The sequence below is a fragment of the Microtus pennsylvanicus genome, chromosome 20 (genome assembly GCF_037038515.1).
Source record: "Microtus pennsylvanicus isolate mMicPen1 chromosome 20, mMicPen1.hap1, whole genome shotgun sequence".
Lineage (NCBI taxonomy): Eukaryota > Metazoa > Chordata > Mammalia > Rodentia > Cricetidae > Microtus > Microtus pennsylvanicus.
This window is the reverse complement of record NC_134598.1, coordinates 3,032,723-3,051,869: the sequence shown is the minus strand read 5'-3', so window position 1 is coordinate 3,051,869 and position 19,147 is coordinate 3,032,723. Positions and strand designations below refer to the sequence as shown.

The 19,147-nt window shown below is 42.1% G+C and overlaps 1 long non-coding RNA gene across 1 annotated transcript in view; it reads right to left on the bottom strand.

Moving 5' to 3' along the window:
- Window positions 1–204: 204 nt before the first annotated feature.
- Window positions 205–19,147, bottom strand: part of LOC142838808 (uncharacterized) — a 95,088-nt gene continuing 76,145 nt past the window's right edge. Inside the window, exons 2-5 of the long non-coding RNA XR_012908635.1 lie at window positions 17,298–17,366; window positions 16,382–16,540; window positions 15,381–15,518; window positions 205–379 (exon numbers count right to left, since the gene is read on the bottom strand). This is a non-coding gene — a long non-coding RNA (uncharacterized LOC142838808). The remainder of the gene's footprint in view (window positions 380–15,380; window positions 15,519–16,381; window positions 16,541–17,297; window positions 17,367–19,147) is intronic.

Genomic DNA, 19,147 nt, shown 5'->3' with positions numbered 1-19,147 from the left:
GTCTGCCACAGCTGCACGGAACACATCACAAGCTCCAAAACATGAGATGATTTTCTGTAAAGCGTGTCACTTTAAAAGCGTTCAGGAGATGCAGAAAGCAAAGAAAGAGCCTTCCAAGGTTTTCTAAAAATAAGAACAGAGCCCGACTTCCAGACAACAAAGGCTAGACCAGCACTAACATCCATAGTCTAGGGTCGGAGTGGCAAGACCAAGTCAGGGGAAACAGGCACAAGGAGGCAAGCAGAGATGGATGCTCGTGTCTGGATATTTAAGTGATTAACAGGCCACAGCCTGTGAGACCAGCCTGAAGGTTTGTCTTCATCCATTCTTTTGTGTTCGTTTTCCCCAAAACTGTGCCACCATTGCCTTCTCCAGGACCCTGACAAAGGGAAGCGTGAGAAAGCCAATTAGTTACAATTAGTTACAATAGGCTGCTACTGTTAGATCACAGCCCTCCACAATTCCGGTTAAACCTTAGTGTAAAGTAAGATGACCTTAAGTGGGCCTTTCCCAAAGGGTAGCAAAGGTTCTTCCTGTGACCGGAGTGAAGGCCCCTATCCTGCTGCCTCGATCGTCCTTCTGCTTCCCACTCAGGGCGAAGGCAACGAGGCGCCCTCCTCCTCAGCTCTTCATGGCTGTGCCAAGATAGCTAATGTAACCTAAGGAAATTAAACTTTTTCTTGGTTCATGGCTACAGCGGTTTTTGTCTTTGTGGATGGTCCCCTCACTTGGGCCTGTGGTGAGGTCGATTACCAACAAGGCGAAGAGCACTTGACAGGGCAAAGCAGCTCACACCACAGAGCAGGGGGTAGGGGCTATGTCTCAGGAGTCCCAACAAATGTGCACTTCCAAGAACCCAACTTCCTTCTGCCCATCTCTGCCATCTCGAGGTCCCATTGTCTCTTAATAGTGCCATCCCTTCAACATGAGAGTTTTAGGTGGCATTTAAGAGCCAAATAAATACCATTTGAAAACAGAAAACAACAATTATCTGAAAATCAAATCTGCCGCTCTCCTAACTTTGGGCTTTCCAATCTCCAGGACAGTAGAAAATTCATTCCTCTCTCTCTCTCTCTCTCTCTCTCTCTCTCTCTCTCTCTCTCTCTCTCTTTTTTTGTACAAACTACCCCTATTTGGAAACTCTGTAGATGTAACCGAATTAGTTGCCTTTTGAGCCGATTAAAACCTTTGCTATAGTTATGAATGTAGTTCACATACATACAGATGCTCAAACATCTTTCCTGTCTCAAACAGTTCAGGAACTCTATTCAATAAACAGCTGAAGGGGTAAAAATTAAGGATTTTTCACTAATAAGATTTGTTTTATAAGTTAAAAATCAATCTATCTGATTTATAACATAAAATTAAATCAATCTATCTGATTTATAACATAACATTAGGCCCTAGCATTGCCTAGGAAGTGAGTCTGTACTATAAGAATACTGAGTTCAGAGTTCCCCTCTCTGTCTTTTGTTCTGGGAGATTCATGTCTGCGATGCATCACTTGGTCCCTTTGCCCTTGGCTTTCAGCTTCATTTAGTCAGTAGGAGGAGCCAGGAGGGGACAGCAATTCAGACGTTTCTTCTGGCCAGACAGTGGCTCTAGCAGTGGGCATTGGTTGGGAGGTCCCTCTCTTCTCCCACCACCCAGCAGCTCACCTACCCTCTCCTGGTCTGGGACTGGGAAAGGAACTTCACCATTGCTCTCCAGGGCTGGCCCATCTTACTTTGCTGATACTCTAGCATCTTTGCTGATGCTCTAGCATCTTCTCCCACCCAGGCAAGGGTTTCTTCAAGAAGTTATTTCAGTTAAGCCTTCTGTAGTGTGCATTTTGATTGATCTGGAGGGTTTTTTTTTTTTTGGTTCTTTTTGTTGTTGTTGTTCTTTGTTTTTTGCCCCAAGTATATTAGGAAACCACTGAGATATTCTAAACTCAAATTTCAAAATTCTCATTCTGGCTGTGGTCTAGCGAATGGCCCAATAAAGAAAGGGAAAAAGAGTAGATGCTGATAGGTCACTGTGGGTTTTTAAATAGTGGTTCGGAGGAGAAATTGTCATGGCTTGACAAGGGAGCTGGGAGAGGTGACAATGGAGGTTTCAAGACTGTGAGATCAATATAACCTGGTATGGATCCAACACAGAGAGAAAGGAATAAAAGAGAGAACCATTTGGTCACGGGCTATCATAAACACAACATTGGGAAGCTATTCTCTATGCCCTCATTTAGTGAGTTTGATTTATGGCATGTTGATGAGGAGTTGTCTTTAACATACCTAAGTAGGCAAATAAATCCAGAAGTCTAATAACTGAGAGGGGAAGTCTAGACTGAAGTTATAAATCTGAATGCCGTTCGAATAAGGTACTAATTAAGCCTGTGAGTTATGACACCTGGGAGTAAGAAACATTCTTAGTGTTCCAGATAGAAATATGGGGGTCTTTAGGGATTTTTAAAATGAAGAAAAATGAACAAGCACAAGGGTAAGCTGTCATTTTGTATTGTGTTGCTCATATCATATATTAACATATAAATATGAACATCAGAAATACAAAACGAAAAGACTATTTTGTGCTAGGTGTATACCATCTTCATTAGCCAGGCTGAATAAAAAATGTTCAATGTCCAATGGAGAATGCATGCTAAGCGAGCAACATAACATATGATGATCTCAGAAAAGCATTTTGTTTTTCATCCCAAAATGTATGGGCTTCATGCTGTATCAAGTTAAGTGACGTTGTCATAGAAACCACAGAGGGTTCCTATCATCTCTTTGTGCTAGTCTATGCTTTAGCAATATGGCCTACATTCTTAGCCATCCCATCTGCATGCTACCCACAAACAGCTCCTTCATGCACTTCTTCCCTCAGGAACTGTAGCGGTATTTTCTTGAATCCCTAGTCCTGTGTCCTCTATGAGTATTCATCAGATATGGCCACAGTGTTGCCTTTTAATTTTTATCCATCCCAAGGTTAAAATGGTCAATTTTGAACACATTGAACAAAACATCCTCTTTTGTAAATGCAACCAAACCAACGCAAGCGTACGTATGAGTGCAGGAGCCCATGCAGGCCAGAAGAAGGTTCCAGACCCACTGAAGATGGAGTAACAGTCATTTGCGAGCCATTTGAATGGAAAACTCGGGTCCTCTGCAAGAGCGGCACCTATTGGTAACTGCTGAGCCACCTCGCCAGCCCCTTAGTTCCTCCCTCAAAGCCCTACTTCCAAATACAGCTACTCTAAGAGCCTCAGCTGACAAATTCCAGGAAAACACAAACTGTCAAAGGTAGAAACAAACCAAACGAAACCAAACAAAAACAACCAAACACACAAACACCTGGAGAATTTGTTTTCAAGCTGGGGGACGAAAGAGAAAGAGGAGAGGAGAAAATCCACCTGGTTGGCACTAATAACCAGAAGGAGCAGTTGAGAATGGCAAAGGTGCCCATTGACACTGGTGCAGAATGGCGGGGAAACACCCTGGTTGTTCCAGACTTGAGAATGACAGCTCCGGATCTGTGAGTTCAGCCCGTACATTTCATGAGAAGAGGCATTTTCCCATGGCTTATGTAACTGTTTCTGTTCAGGCCAGAAATGCCATGGGAACTATTTCTTAAAGGCTCTGCTTGGCTTAGGCCCAGCAGAAATGCTTAGCACGGCCTCCAGCAGGCCCACCTTGTCATTTTCTCTTGATCACTCGTCATTGGGAAGGGCGGATTTTCAGATTGCATTTGTACAAAAGTCTCTAGGTAATACCCTCTGGATGAAACTCTAATAGGGATTCTGAGCTGGCAGCCTGCCAAAGTCTTCCAAAAGAAAAGGGTGTGTGTGTGTGTGTGTGTCACAGAGAGAGAGACAGAGAGAAAGAGAGAGAGAGACTCAAGGGAAAAGTCTTCAAACTCAATCATATTTCATATTTATTACAAGAAAAACCTCAAACCAATCATCTCCCTCAGATGCTTCCAAATGAAAGCAATGAGAAATATCTGAGCTCACAATATCCTTAGTGCTCAAATCCTGCTTTAAAAAACTAAATCAGAATGAACTGGCACTAAGAAAGGACAAATGGCCAAATCTTTATTTATAAAAATATCACATAATGGTCTCTTTAGTTAGCGTGGAGCCAGCCAGAGCTACAGAACAAAAAGAAAGAAAGGAAAAATCACACAATAACTAAACTGTTTTCTGACTTCATCAATTAAACCAAGGAAGAAGACAAAATAATCAAAAGAGAAATGGAAGAAGGGATGGAGGAGTCAGAAGAGGAAAGATGGAGAGGAAGAAAAGTAAGAAAGGGGGTAAGAAAGAGGGTGGTGAGGATGGACAGTCACGAGGGGGAAGGAAGTGGCTTACAGAGGGAACGGAGGTGCGCAAAATGCTGTGGACGAGCAGGGCCATGTGTGTCTTATAGTTCCAATTGCGTTTCTCAGACTTACGGGTCGATCTTGGGGAAGTTTTTCAAGAGTTTTAAGCTTTTGTTTCTTTCTTGGTTATACTTCGATATTTTCTAGTGGTGATTTAAATTTTTTTATGGTTGTCACTGTTTGTTTTCATTCTTCTACCATTTTCTGTTTGCATTGAACATTTTAACTAAGCTAGGGGGCAATAGATGTCCATTGTGGAGCCAGGGTGACGGCAGAGCCCCGAGGCTCACTGTCTTAGCCACCTGCTTGCTCCAAGAGACCTCACTGGCAGGGGTCAGCCTGCAGCATCCGAACATCAAACATTGTTATTGTCCCTTAGCAATTCCGAAACCTGGCGTCAGACTCTGTGGCCTTGACAGAGCCCACAGGGTGAGCTTGTATTCTGATGCCTGTGTAGCCCCCATGGCACTCTCGGCATTTCAAGAACTGTGCTCCCTTCAACTGAAGTGAGCCCACACGAAGCTGAATTTTACTTTCTAAGAAAAAACAATCGCAAGTGTTTCATGAAATGTTGCATTCATGTCTGTATTCTAGATAGACCGGTGCCCTCGGCCCAGCAAAGCCTGAGTCATCAGGCTTGAGGGCCTTACAGTTCAGACGGCTCAACCCCAACGCCTCAGTGGTAATATCTGACCCTTACCACCGTGTCCCAGACCTGCGCTGAACATATCCTGCCTGGAGTGATTTCTGGAAAAGCCCGGAGAACCCTCCCACCCCCGCTTCCATGCGCATGTGCACAGCCTCTGCTCCCTCAGTCTGAAGTCAAAACGCTACACAGAGGAGCCTGCCTGTGAGTCTGCTAACCCAACCCTCAATGCAGGATCCGAATCGTTTGACCTACTGGCGGGCAACAACCCAGAAATAGGAGCTAAATTTAGAATGGCCAAGCGAGCACTGAAGTTCTTTCCCTGGTGTTTGGGTCCAAAGAGCTATTCTGGACACTGAGCCATTAAACAAAGAAATGTAACCAACTAATGAACTAACAAGCATCCTTGGCAAAGGGTGCCTGGTTTTAGAAGTAAACTCCCGTCTCAGCTCCTCACAGATGCTCAGGCAGCCGTCACTCACTGGCAAGCCACAAGAGCAGGTTTGGTCTATCAACACACGTCTGGAAGACTTCGGGACTCCACGCCTGGCAACACTTCCACGCAGACTGTTGGAAATGATCTGCTCTGGCTGCTTTTATTTTGTTTTTTGTTTTTTTTTTAAAAAAAAAACCCACACCAAATTAAAACCCTGTTCTCCAGCAAATTACCTCTAAGACAAGGTGTTTTCGCATGTCAAAAGCGGCCTTGCAAAAATCGACCACAAAAACAAAGTAAAAATTTGATATACTCAAGCAGTCACGCCTGTAGCTTTTTTTTTTTTTTTGTGAGCCCCTCCCCAAGCAAGTCATCAACTTAAAGTATTTGTCCCCTGAAGCCCTGACTTGAAGCAGCCACGAGCGTGGAAGGAGCATCTGCAGGCAAATGGCAGTCCCTGTAGAAATCTCCCCCAAAGACCATGGCTCTCTGAGATTAAGGCTGTGAACCCCTGAGTTCACCTCAAGGGACTTTGCTTTAGGCTGGGATTGTATTGTCTTATTGTTGTAAATGCCCCATTATACATCCCCAGCTGATCCAAAATTTTGATTAGCAATAATCTCAGGTGATTAATTTAAAAACTGACAAAACAGTGGGGCTTTTTTTGCTTCCTATCAAATGTAGTTTGGTAGATTGTGTCTTTCAAGATATGGAGTCGGGAGGTAACAATAACAGGAGGTGTTCTTGAGGGTGAAAATACTGAACGCTGCTTAGAAATGACTCTGAGGAAGAAACGAGGGGAAACACAGCTTTGCTGGGATGCAAGGTTAGAAACACAAGGACCAATAATGGAGACTTGTGTAAACCTGTGCAGCATCATTAAGGAAGGTGTCGCATATGTGCGTTCATCAAAATGGAAAGGGAAGGTTATTGTATGCTGTTAGCTATAAAATAATACCGCAAAGCAATTTATCTACGAGATTAACCACAAGAGTTCCTCTTTAGATTGTTAGATTATTGTACTAGATAATTCTCATTGGATTAGTGGTCATTTCTGAGGGAGTTCCAAGACACTCAGGGCTACACAGAGAAACACTGTCTCAAAAACCAGTCAAATAAATCAACAAATAATTGGCAAAACCAGTAGAGGACAGCTGTAATACCACACAGTGGGTCCACTTACGTCATCTAGACTGGAAAGAGAACGGTGTCTGGGAATACACTGTGAGTTTGAGAAACTCCCCAAGACTTTGCTCTTCAGATGTGTAGCTCCCCCGTCATGGCCCACTTCCTTCTGTCTGAGGCTTTCTATTCACTTAACTCTGCTACTGAGAATCACTTCTGTAACGTTTCCGGAACCACATTGCATCACACTTTCGTGTTACATTTATCCATCACCCCTTTACCATGCCAGTTCCGGTGTCTGAACCCAGCTGCTCAGCCTGGGTGGCAAGTACCTTCACCAGCCGCATCAGCTCACCATGTCTAGCCGACCTTTCTAGAAGAAGCCACATTTAATTTTGTCTGTCAATCTTTTTTTTTTCTAGCTTTTATCTCCCATCCCCTACTCCTCATCTAGTTTGAAAATGTCTTCTCCATATGAAAGATCTTCATGACATTTGTTTTCCTGCAAGCCTTTCCCTGGGATCTCCAGACCGTGGAGTCTAACTACCTTAGTTACATAGTAGGACATCAATGAATGTGTCCGGTCATTGCCCTCACCTGTCTCCCCTTGCGGCAGACTGAAGTAAACACTTCTGAGATGGCTTGTGCACTGCTTATCTTTATCTTCTTTTAGCTTTCTATGATACTTAGTACACAGAAAGGTCTTAATAAATGTTGGTGGACAAAATGAAACATCCAATCCTGAGAACTCACTGGATGCCTCTGTGTTTTATTAGACAGAAATTAAACGTCCTTGTTTCCGCAACTCAGTGGCTAAGTGGGGGGTGATGTTGCTCCCCAGGGACACTTCTCCATACCATCATGCCTGGGACAGTGGGGTCTGCTGCTGTTGCCGAGGGGTAGAACCCAGCGATGACAGCGATTACACCTCAGTGAAGAGAACAGGCCTTGCAACAGTCAACTGCACAAGGTACCAACAGCGCAGGGGATGAGAAGCCCACGCTCACCCGGTTTATCTCACAGTCATTCACTGCTCTCCGACTCTCTGACTTGATGCTTTGTGAAGGAGTCTCGGAGGTTAGAGTGGAAACCTGGAATCCTGTCTGGACCCTCCTGTTTATGATGAATAAGACTTGCTCATCCTGCCTTTAGGGTTTAGAGTAAGGGCAAAGAAAACAGACAGTGCTTCGGATGTTTTTAGAAACAGATGGAATAAATTAACAACTTCTGCCAAGATATACGCCGAGTGAAAGATGGGATGGATATCTGGTAGACCACGAATCTCCCTCCTTCAAGAAACACATTCATTTTCCACTCCAAGTCACTAAAGCAACACTTATTAAGCACCATAATATAGAATCAAAAATGCCAGTGAGTTTTTGATGAGAAAAAATCATAGAATTTTATAACTGGAAAACAAAAAGTTAAGTCTTTGTGGACTATATGCAGCCCAAATCCTTTTTATTAAATTGGAAAATGCTTTCCTTCTTGCTCTAGATGGGCGTGAGCCAGAGTTGGAAGAGTATGGCTGCAATGAGCCCCAAATTCATTACCCAAGCTCATGTAATCAGTGCTCAGTGATTGAAGACTTTCCTGAAGCGTTATTTACGTTAAGTCTACCTCTTTTTGTTTGACTGCCAATATCTCGGCTCTTGAATTCCTGATTCATAGATCACATATGTCAAGATCTGAACTCCAAGAAACCACCCAAAGAAAACATGAGTCCTGTGAAAGTGTGGGGTTCCCAGGACTTCAGCATGGAGATCTTAACCAGACTCCAAGAGTGCTGAATGCATAAGCAATTGTTTTAAAGCAAACCAGGTACATTCATTCTTTGGTCCGGTGCCAAAGTATTGATTTGATCTGTCAGGGTATCTAAAATGTGCATGATTATGCTTGAGAGAGCCAAAAGACCAACAGTTCTGTAACTATAGTTCTGGGATTTCATGTCCATACCGAAGAGATTTGTTTCACGTTGCATTTTCCAATTGTCTAAAAAAATATATGGAAAAAGATCTTGCAAACTGGGTCAGTATGAGAATAAAAGATCTTTAGGTACTCTGGTAGAAGAGCTGTTCTTGAATATCTGTCAAGACACAAAACAACAAATACACTTAAAACACTACTGGGTTGAAGGGACTTTGTAGCTTTGCCATCTGCTCAATAAGTGTTTACAGCATGACTTTTATATCAGAATACCAAGAGTGAGGCGTCATGGTAAAGGCAAGGAAGTCAAGAAAAACTTGCAGTCTATCTAAGGATATGCTTAAAAAGATGTCACCTGAGGTATGCCATTAGGCAATGAAAAAGAAGCCTCACGTAAAAAGCAAAGCTGATAATTTCTAGAGATGGAAAGAAAAGAACAGGAAACTTTAGGGACAGGGGAGAGTTTCTGGGGAGATAATGGACCAGGCCTTGGTCTTAGTGGCAGGAAGGGGCTGGCTGCTTCAAAGAAAGGATAGGAAACACTTTTGAGAAGAGCTGTCCTGTGAGAAAGATAAAGAGGTGGACAGCCATTGTGCATTCAAAACAGGCAGCATGAAGATCATGTCTGTGTCCCGGACCCCCTGGTAACTTCCATGGGGACAAGACGCAGCTTTAACCCCACACTGCTTCTTTGTGGAGTGCACATTAGTTAGAAGACAGTTTCAAACACCAGATCCATAGGACAGACATCTCTGGGGTGAGATACAAACCCTCCAGAGCAGTGGTTCTCAACCTTCCTAAAGCTCTGACCCTTTAATACAGTTTCGCATGCTGTGGTGGCCCCCAACCATAAGATTGATTTCATTGCTACTTTATTACCGTAATTTGTTGCTGTTATGAATTGTAATCCAAATATCTGTCCTTTCTTGTGGCATTAGATAACCCCTTTGAAAGGGTCATTTGACTTCAAAGGGGTCAGGGCCCACAGGCTGAGAACCACTGCTCTAGGCGCAGTGCAAGATTGTATGTTTGGGTATAGACCAAACGAGCATGTTTTTAAAATAACAATAACTTCTAATTTTGCAATCTATGACTTGCACAATTATTATATACATTATGTATTACTGGAGACAAAATCTTTCACAACTAAAAGTAAATATATATGTATATATACACATACACATGTGTGTGTGTTTTATGAATGACTGTTCCAGTCTGTCTGCTAACCACAGCACAATATTAAAAAAAATGACTACATCTCTATTGTAATGTTGTGTGTGATACACTGTAAGTGTAAATTTGAACACCTGGGTTTAGAGAGTATTCACCTATTACCTATTGCTCTTGGTGAGCAAGAGAAGAGGTAAGAGAAAGGCTGCAGGGGTCAGAGCATGTCAGACTTGGAGTCGCACAAAAAGATTGTGAGCAGTTTAGCCTCATAAGAGCAGGGACTGAAGTAGGCAGGCAAGGAAAGAGCGATCATCAGCAGCAGAAGAGAAACATCTCATTCAAACCCCTGCAGGAATTTCAGCTGGGAAGAATCAATGTGTACAAAGACCAATATTGTCTGCTCTTTACAAGTTTGCTGATTCTAAACCAGGTATAAAGGTCTTACCCTTTGCAGTAAGTTAAACATCAATGGTTCATAACCTTTCGTAGCTTAGACCCACAAACTGTAATCTTTTCTGCTCGTGAAAGAAAACTTCCATTAAGAAACCATGTACAGCAGAAATCCTCCAGCCTGTTTCTTTCAATTTAGACACAGAGGGCACTGCCAAGGTTAAACCAACCTGCAGTCTACAAAAGTCTCCTTTGCTTTCCAGAGCAAAGACTATAGACTCATTCTTACTCAGTCATCATAATGTGACTTAGCTGTTCTCCAATGGGATGTCAAGTCCCTCATTTGCCTCGTTTATTCTTAACACAGTTGAGGATAAAAGCAGTTTGAAAGATACCTCACCAAGGGCAGACAAAGTAATTGAGACATCTTTAGTTTGCTTTCACGGCATATGAGAAGTGATGGGATGAACCCTAGGAACCCTAGAGAAAAGTGCAGGGCCTCTGGTGGGACTGTCATGCTAAGTCATCAAAGTTACCCGACAGTGCTGCACTAATACACTGTTGGGTTTGGGGATACACGTGCTTGTGCAGAGAGAGAGGGGGGGGGGGAGGGAGAGAGAGGAAGAGAGAGAGAAAGAGAGAGAGAATCAAAGGGGCTTACGGCTGCCAATGTCTGAAATGATGCTAAACATTATAGGGTAACTTCTGAAGTCAGAATCTACAGGCCTCATAACCACAATTCACATACAAACTACCAACAACACACACAATGCTTTATCTCTGCCTTACAATGAAATTCTGTTGCCTGCAAGAGAGAAAATGAAATTCCCCTTCTGAGAGTGTGAGCTAATTAGAGCAGCCCCAGTGAGAAAAAGATCAAAAGAAAAAAGAAAGAAAGAAAAAAAGACTCCAAATAATCCTGTAGTGGTTCCTTGAGTTTTCAGTCTTTTACGAAAAGAAAATCCCCCCTGAGGATAAAGAGATGTTCACAAACCCTTGTTCAGCAACCTGACAGGTAAAAGCATTCTCCTGAGCACACTTAGAGCTCTGAAGAGACCCTTCTCCATCAATCCACCATGGAGCATCCTTTTGTGTCCTCGGTGGTTCCTGTAAAAACACAAGTGCTTCCCCTGGGTCAATTCCATTTCTCAATGTCAAACTGGCATAATTCAGCAAAGTGCCACTGAGAAAAATGCAAAAGTCAAGTTCAGAGATGGATTAGAGGCACTTTACACCAGTCATGTGAAATGGGAGCTATGAAACTAGAGAAATTATAACCGTGGATATTTCATTAAACCAACTGAACCACCGCCTTTCAAGGTTAGCTAATTAGAATTCTCTAGACAGAGCAGCTATACTCTTAATTTAAAAATGGGGAACAATATGCAAATCTGTAACTGCCTCTTATATTGTCCCCAGTGATGAGATTTAGGCGAACCATTGAATCTATTCCTCGATTTGAATATTATCTTTACCTCCTTTATCCCTACCTGAAATTGTTTGAATGTCTTTTCGGCGATGGCATAGGAATCCATTGTTGTGTCTCTGAGATAGCTGGGCCACTCTAATGACCTAGTGGGGAACTAAAAGTTATACTTAGTGAAAAGTGTCTTCATCTGGAACACTTGAAGGCTGTATTAGTCCACACAGAACACAACAGAGTGCAGCTCTCTCCCGAGGAGGGCTCTCTAACTTCTTTATTTTCTTTCTTACTTCAGAGGAGTTTCTTATATTGTAAAGTGAAATTTTAGATTTGGGGCTACTATTGCATAAGCTCATTTACAATTATGGTCTACTTGAGAAGATTCACAATTCACGTGGGTAAATGGGTAGATGAATGCATCAATGGGGACAAAAATACACTTGAAAAGCCCTATGAGAAGCAAGATAGTTTAAATAGTTACCAGTGCTCCTCCATTGCTGGTGGGAGTGCAAACTTTTACAGCCACTTTGGAAATCAGTAGGGTGATTTCTCAGAAAATTAGGAAACAATCTACCTCAAGACCCAGAAGTGCTGCTGTAGGGTATATATAAGACACTCAATCATACCACAAGACATGTGCTCAACTATGTTCATAGCAGCATTATTTGTAATAGCCAGAACCTGGAAACAACCTAGACACCCCTCAATCGAAGAATGGGTAGAGAAAATGTGGTACATTTACACAATGGAGTACTAGACGGTAGTAAAAATAATGGCATCTTGAAATCTTCAGGCAAATGGATGGATCTAGAAACAAAACATATTGAGTGAGGTAACCCAGACCCCAAAAGACAAATATAATATGTATTCACTCATAAGTGACATTTAGACATAAAACAAAGAAAACAAAGAAAAACAAGCCTACAGTCCACAACCCCAGAGAACTTAGACAACAAATAGGACCCTAAGAGAGACATACATGGATAACCATGGAAGGTGAAAGAAACAAGATCTCCTGAGTAAATTGAGAGCATGGGGGTCATGGGAGATGGTAGAAGAGGAGGTTGAAGAAGAGAGGGGAGCAGAGAAAAATGTATAGCTCAATAAAAACAATAAAAAATGGGGGACTTTTCTAAAAATACAGTTACCAGTAAGTTAATATCTATTATTCATTGATATTCTGACTATTAATAAGGTACAGTCCAAGTCTTTACTTTCTTTCAAATAAAATTCAATTTCTATTTTAAATAAGAACTACCTGGAAATTAGAGTGGCTTAAATTCTGCAGAAACTCTACTCAAGCACCATAATATATGTAATTTTATTATACCTAGAACACGTACATGTATTTATAGTATATCTCTATGAAAGAAAATATGTAATATCCTCTCAGTTATGAAATTTAGAAAATCTCTGTGCACTTATTAATACTGAATGTGTTTTGTCCATGGAATCCAGGAGGTGGAGATATTTTAGACATCTGTTGTAATAGGAGCAGCGGGGCTGCGTCCCCAGCACCCCGGCCGCCTGCTAGCTTATGCCCGAAATAACAACACACAAATTGTATTCTTTTAAACACTGCTTGGCCCATTATATCTATCCTCTTCTTGGCTAACTCTTGCACCTGGAATAGCCCATTTCTAATAATCTTTGTAGCATCAGTCTTACCGGGAAAGATTCTAGCCTACGTCCATCCTGGGTCGGAGCTTCATCGCATGTGCCTCAGAGAGCAGAGCTATCGCCTCTTCCCAGGAGAGGGGACCATGGCATCTCTGAGCTCATGTCCTCTTCCTCCCAGCATTCTGTTCTGTTTACTCCTCCCACCTATGTTTTAACCTATGGGGCCAAGCAGTTTCTTTATTGCTTAACCAATGACCTTCCTCCATCAGACATTATGTAGTCTAAAGTCACACCCAACATAAGAGTTCCCAGTGAAATATCCTGCACAAATGGTTGTCCTGCCTGCTCCACTACCCAGGACCAAGAAATAGCTCAGAAAGCACCTCATTCATGGAAAAGCAGCTTCAAGAGTTATAAAACTCTCTTTCCAGTATGATGTATGCCTCTGTAAAGTTACTAGCTCTCTATCAGACTTCTTGATCTGTGGAGTTGTTTTTTTTTTTAAAGGACTGCTCTATATCTAGTGATTTATTTCCTTTCCTTCCCCCTCCATTTTCTGCTTGTCTGTTAAACATAGACTTGCCTCAACTCAATCATCCTGCCCCTAGCCTCCTGACTTCCTTTCAGGCCTTCACCACCTTGTCAAGACAAAGACAAGAGGAAGAGTCAAAGGAGACTCTAGCTATCAGGTCAATGATATAAGAACACTCAGAAGGCTTGGAAGCTCAGTAAACTAAAGTGAATAAATAAGAAGTGATATAGGAGAACTGACCTGGTAGGAACATAGGCAGCAAATCACTTGGATTTCCACCCAGACGTCATACACAAGGCTGTATCTACTTCAAAATAATTAGTAGGAAACTACATAGGAGTCAGTAGTATGGCATAGCTGAAAATGTCTGAACAATCCTGGCTTGGTAATAATAGAAATCTAGTTAATTACCAGCATCTTATGAGATTTCCACTTTTTAACAAAAATAAGTCACGGTCAAAACACGTCTTGGATATTGCCTTGGAGGTCTTTGGACAGACTGACTGTGCTCTGAAAATGGCTAGAGCAACAAAGGGCACCCCATACGATGTGGGAATAAAATCATGGTCACAGAAGAGTACACACGATGCTGTGGAGGAAACATGGTCTCGGACTCTCAGAAAGGACTGTGTGTAGTGTAAAGGATCAAGCCTGGGACCCCTGTTTCGCTAAGAAAAATCCTTGGCATGGAGCCAAACCCTCGACCTGAGCAAAGACATTCCAACACAGAGACTTTTGTGTCTGCCCCATTGAGCATGTGGAGATTCAAGGACGGGGTGCTCAGGTACTGTCGGGTACCCTCTGCTGGAAATGTGGCTGAAGAAAAGAAAGGACTGAAAGCTGAATCAAACGCTTGTGGAATGTCTGCTGGTAGCAGGCTCCTGAGCTTCCAGCAGTCAGGAAATGCGTGCTATGCTAGAGCCATGGGTTTCCCGTATAATTGAAAGGGGGTCAGACTAAAGAGATTTTCGTTTAGCTCTGACATTCTGAGGATCTGTGGAGCTTATTACTTTAATGTCCTCTGTCTGTAATAGTGGTAAGAGCTGGAAGTATGTGACAAATATAACTTTATAAAGCCAGTTGGGAGAGAAGGCTTTGTATAACATTTCATTCATGAGTCAACATTTATTGAATACCTACTGTTTTTTGAGTACACAAGTGCCCCTTGAGGAATAGCCTATCTCAAGGGGTTGCAGCCTGGCATTACGGCATTTAAAGTACTTGGGCCAATTCAGAGTCATATATCCAATAAATAAGATGTTTTATTTATCTATCTAGTTTATCTTCCAGTTCAGGACATTTCTGAAAGTGAAAGGATGTTATTAATAACTGTACCAGGGCAATATGTGTAGAAGGGGGGGGGTACCTAGACAATGAGGACAACCAGTTACCCTATTAATAAGTCTCCACGGCAGGGAAGCTTAGTCTTTCTGAAAATAATAAACTTTCTTAAAAGCTGAATGCGCAAGCTCAGCCCCCAGAGCTTTGTCAGCCTGGCTTTTCTTTTTCCATTTTTATATAAAGTACAGCTTCCCACCTTCCCGACTCCAAAGATGCATTCTCTATCCCTCTTTGCCAAGACGTGGGTACCTTGTTCTTTGTTCATGGGACATTTTTATAATTAGCAACTCTAGTGTTGCTCGCCATATAGGAATTCAGAGCTACCGGTAAGGCTGTGGCCTATTAGCCAGAATGAAGACCACTCCCCCATTGATGAACCAGGGATAAATGCTTGGCTTTATTGTCAGTTTACCTGGTGCTTAATTGGGTATCGTGATCTGATGATTGAACCTTTACATTTCATGAGACGCGTTAATGGTCTCCCCAATTTTTCTTCAATCTTACTTCAGCTACCTTCAATAAGATTCGTGGTCATCCAATTCAAATTGCCCTGAGGAACCCAAGATGAAAAAAAAAAATGGTTTAACTATGAAAAGATGGCTCCCTCAAAGCTTCCTCCATTCTATTCCTACATTTGACCCTGATGTAGTATTTAGGAAAATGGGCTGTTTAAACAACTCTGACATCAGTTTGCTTGTGTTTCCTGTCACCCCAACCTCGAACATCTGTTTGATAACTGTGCTCTTATCTGAGACCAGCTTCATTGAGTCACTACCTTGAGTCATGGTGCATCTTTCTTGATCTTTTTCAGTCTCTGTCTTGGTACTTTATCACCTGTCACAGGCCTTTCTAAGGCCATAGTCCCTCGCTTGATTTATATTCATTCTCTTCCTAGGACGAGGCTAGCCATCTGGGGTTGCTATCTGCAGCTGTTGTTAAGGAGACCTGCTTAAGAGACTGCTTTGGTCTCCTTTATCGCACACATGTTTTCTTTGTTGGATTTGGTTTTTCTTTTGACCTTTTCAGCATTAGTTTCTTCCTATTCTTGTCTTACTTTTCTAAACATTTTTCCATAAGTTTTGTTACCAGCTCCACCTTTGTTAACGTCAAAAATGTTAGTAACCTTGAAGGGTCAACTAAATGTCTTTTCTCTAAATATTCTTCCTAAACAATTTAGTTCAATTTCATGACACCAGCCAGTACCACCAGACTAAGAATTAATTTTTTGAGCTCCTAATGTATAACTCCAACTTTCTATTGGACACCTTTCACTGAAGAACTTTTAAGTAACTCAAACTCTTTATGCCCCAAAGTCAATTTATCTTTCCCCCAAAACAGTTGGATTTTGGGCATTTTCATTTTCCTCAAATAGCACTATCCATACCAACTGACAATTCGTGAAGCTGTACTTACCCACTGATGTCTTAATTTAGGTCCTTTTCTTTTCTTACTTTAACCATTTCAGTTACTTTATTTCATCTCTTTCTTCCTTCTTTGGATAGCTGTCTTCTGTGATTCTATCTTCAAACTTCTTAAATGCGCTCAAGTACAAAACTCTCCAATAACTATAAGCTGCAAAGCAACACTCAAGTCCCTCAGTAAGGTATGTGAAGAGGTTCTTATTCTATCTTGGGTACACTCCTTAAACTTGTTCCAACACTTCACTTGTCACCTATGGAAGAATGGACACCCCAATATTTTGCAGTTTTTAAATGAGCCATACCCTATCATCCTTTGATACAAGTTGGTAAATACCATGCAACCTCTTCCTGGTACTTCTAGGTAGTACTGTGTTATTAGAAATGCAGATGCCAAGTCACAAGAATCTCTGTTTATGTGAAAAAGCTGCAAGTGATGATTCCAAACGAGCCCAGCCAGTGTTGAGCTAATGTTTTTGTTTCCACATAACTCTTACCAGCTATCCAATTTTGTTGTCCGTTTGAATCCATCTGATCCCCAGACATCAAATTGTATCGTCTTAGCTGGCATTCTCAACTTCCTCTTCCTCCCAGCATTCTGTTCTGTTTACTCCTCCCACCTATGTTTTAACCTATGAGGCCAAGCAGTTTCTTTATTACTTAACCAATGACCTTCCTCCATCAGATTTCTATAAAACTAACAGTGCTTTAAAACAGTAAAGCACATATGCTGTTTCTACAGGGATAGTTGGAAGCAGCTGGTTGTATGGTTCTAGCACAGGGCCCTCAGTACGCTGCCTTCTACATACCAAGGAGAAGCTGTTGCCATTGCTAGCAGAGGTCCACCTCACTATATGAGGATCCATGTTCTTGCACCCTCAGTTCTTTACTGGCTGTAAGCAAGAACTTACCCCCATTCTTGTCAGAGTGTTGTTTGAGTGTCTGTAGACTATGATCACTGGTCCCCCAGATTGACAAATCTAGAAGAGAAAGACAACTAAAATGAGTTTTCATAGAGTCTTGGAAACTATGTATTGTCACTTTTGACAGATTCTTTCCATTAAAAGCAAGTCACTAAGCCCAGCTCACACTCAAAGGGAATAAAGGAAATGTAGCAAAGAACTTGTAGCCATGACTTAAAACCATCACAGCCATCAGAGTCTCTAAAGATACCCAAGTAATGATCCAAAGACTGCAGTAGGAAGGGTTAGATTGCAATGAAGCATATGAGGCCTGGACTGCAGACACAAATTTGAAGTCACCAACATACATAGTGTTAATTGTTAGGGAACTCAATGAAACTATTAGATTTTTTTTTTAAGTAGACAGTCCAGCCCTGAGCCCTAGGGTACTCATTATCTAAGAAAAGCCTGGTGAAATAGAACAGGCCAGCAAAGAGGAGAAGGCAATTGTCATTGTTTGAATATGATTGACCCCAATAAGCCCATAGGGAATAGCACTATTAGGAGGTGTGGCCTTGTTGGAGTGGGTGTGACCTTATTGTAATGAGTATAACCTGACTGGAGTAGGTGTGACCTCGCTGGAGGAAGTCTGTCACTGTTGGGGCAGGCTTCTAGGTATCATATGCTCAAGCTACACCCAGTGACATCCTGTTGTCTACAGATCAAAATGTAAGGTTCTCAACTACCTCTCTAGCATCATGTCTGCCTGCATGCCACCCATCCTGATGACAATGGACTAAGCCTCTGACACTGAGAGTTAAATGTTTTCCTTTGTAAGAGTTTCTGTGATCACTCTACAGAAATTCAGGGAAAGTCATGCAGAAAGCCACTGGAAGCTAAAGGAATAGGGTAGCTACTGACTAACCTGAGCTCCTATGTAATTCAACTCTTCAGTCTAGGTCACATAGCCAACTAAGTAGTTTAGAACCCATTCTTCCACCAATTACCAGCTGGAGACCAAGTACAATCCTAGGTACTGAAGGCTTTTGTTGTGACTGAAATATCAAAAAATAAAATCCCCACCCTGTGGAGTATACCTTCTAGTAAGAGAGATGAATAATAAGATGAATACAGATAATATATTCAATGAGAAGAGACAATGTCAATTTAAAAGACTCCGGACAAGAATGTGGATTGGGAAAGAATAACAAGAAGGCCAAAAATTACTCAGAGAGAAGCCAGAAAGGAGTGTGGAAAAAGGATAGAGAGAGGCAGAGCAGAGCAGACAGGGTCTGTTTGGCAAGCACAGGGCAAACCTTGACTTCTATCCTGAGTCCAACAGAGAAACACTGGGAAGTTTTTGATCGAGGAAAGCACATGTTCTGACTTAGGTGTTGAGTTGCTCATTTGGCTGTTGTCATAACTGCAGACTAGAGAGAGGCCAGAACAGTAGCTGGACCTTCTAGGAAGCTACTACAATAATCTAGGCAATAGTTGTCAGAGACTTGGCATGCTGTTAACAGTGAGCTGACAAGAGAGACTAGATCCTGGAAGTCTCCTGAAGCTCAAGCCAATGGAATGTACTGGTGCGTTGGATGCAGGCTCTGAGCTAAAAGGAAGTCAAGCTTGACCAAGGGCTTTGGACACTGGGAACGATCAGCACACATCCATAAAACTCACAGTCTTGAGACCAGATGAGTCTCCTAATAAAGTGAGTTAAAGTTAATATGTTTAGCTCAGCATGTCACCAGTTTTTAAGGCTGGGGTGACAAGTAAGAATCAGAAAGGGGATCTGACAAGTGACAACCAGGGGGACATTTGGGAAAGCAGACAAAAGGTGATGTCTTGGATGCCAGGTG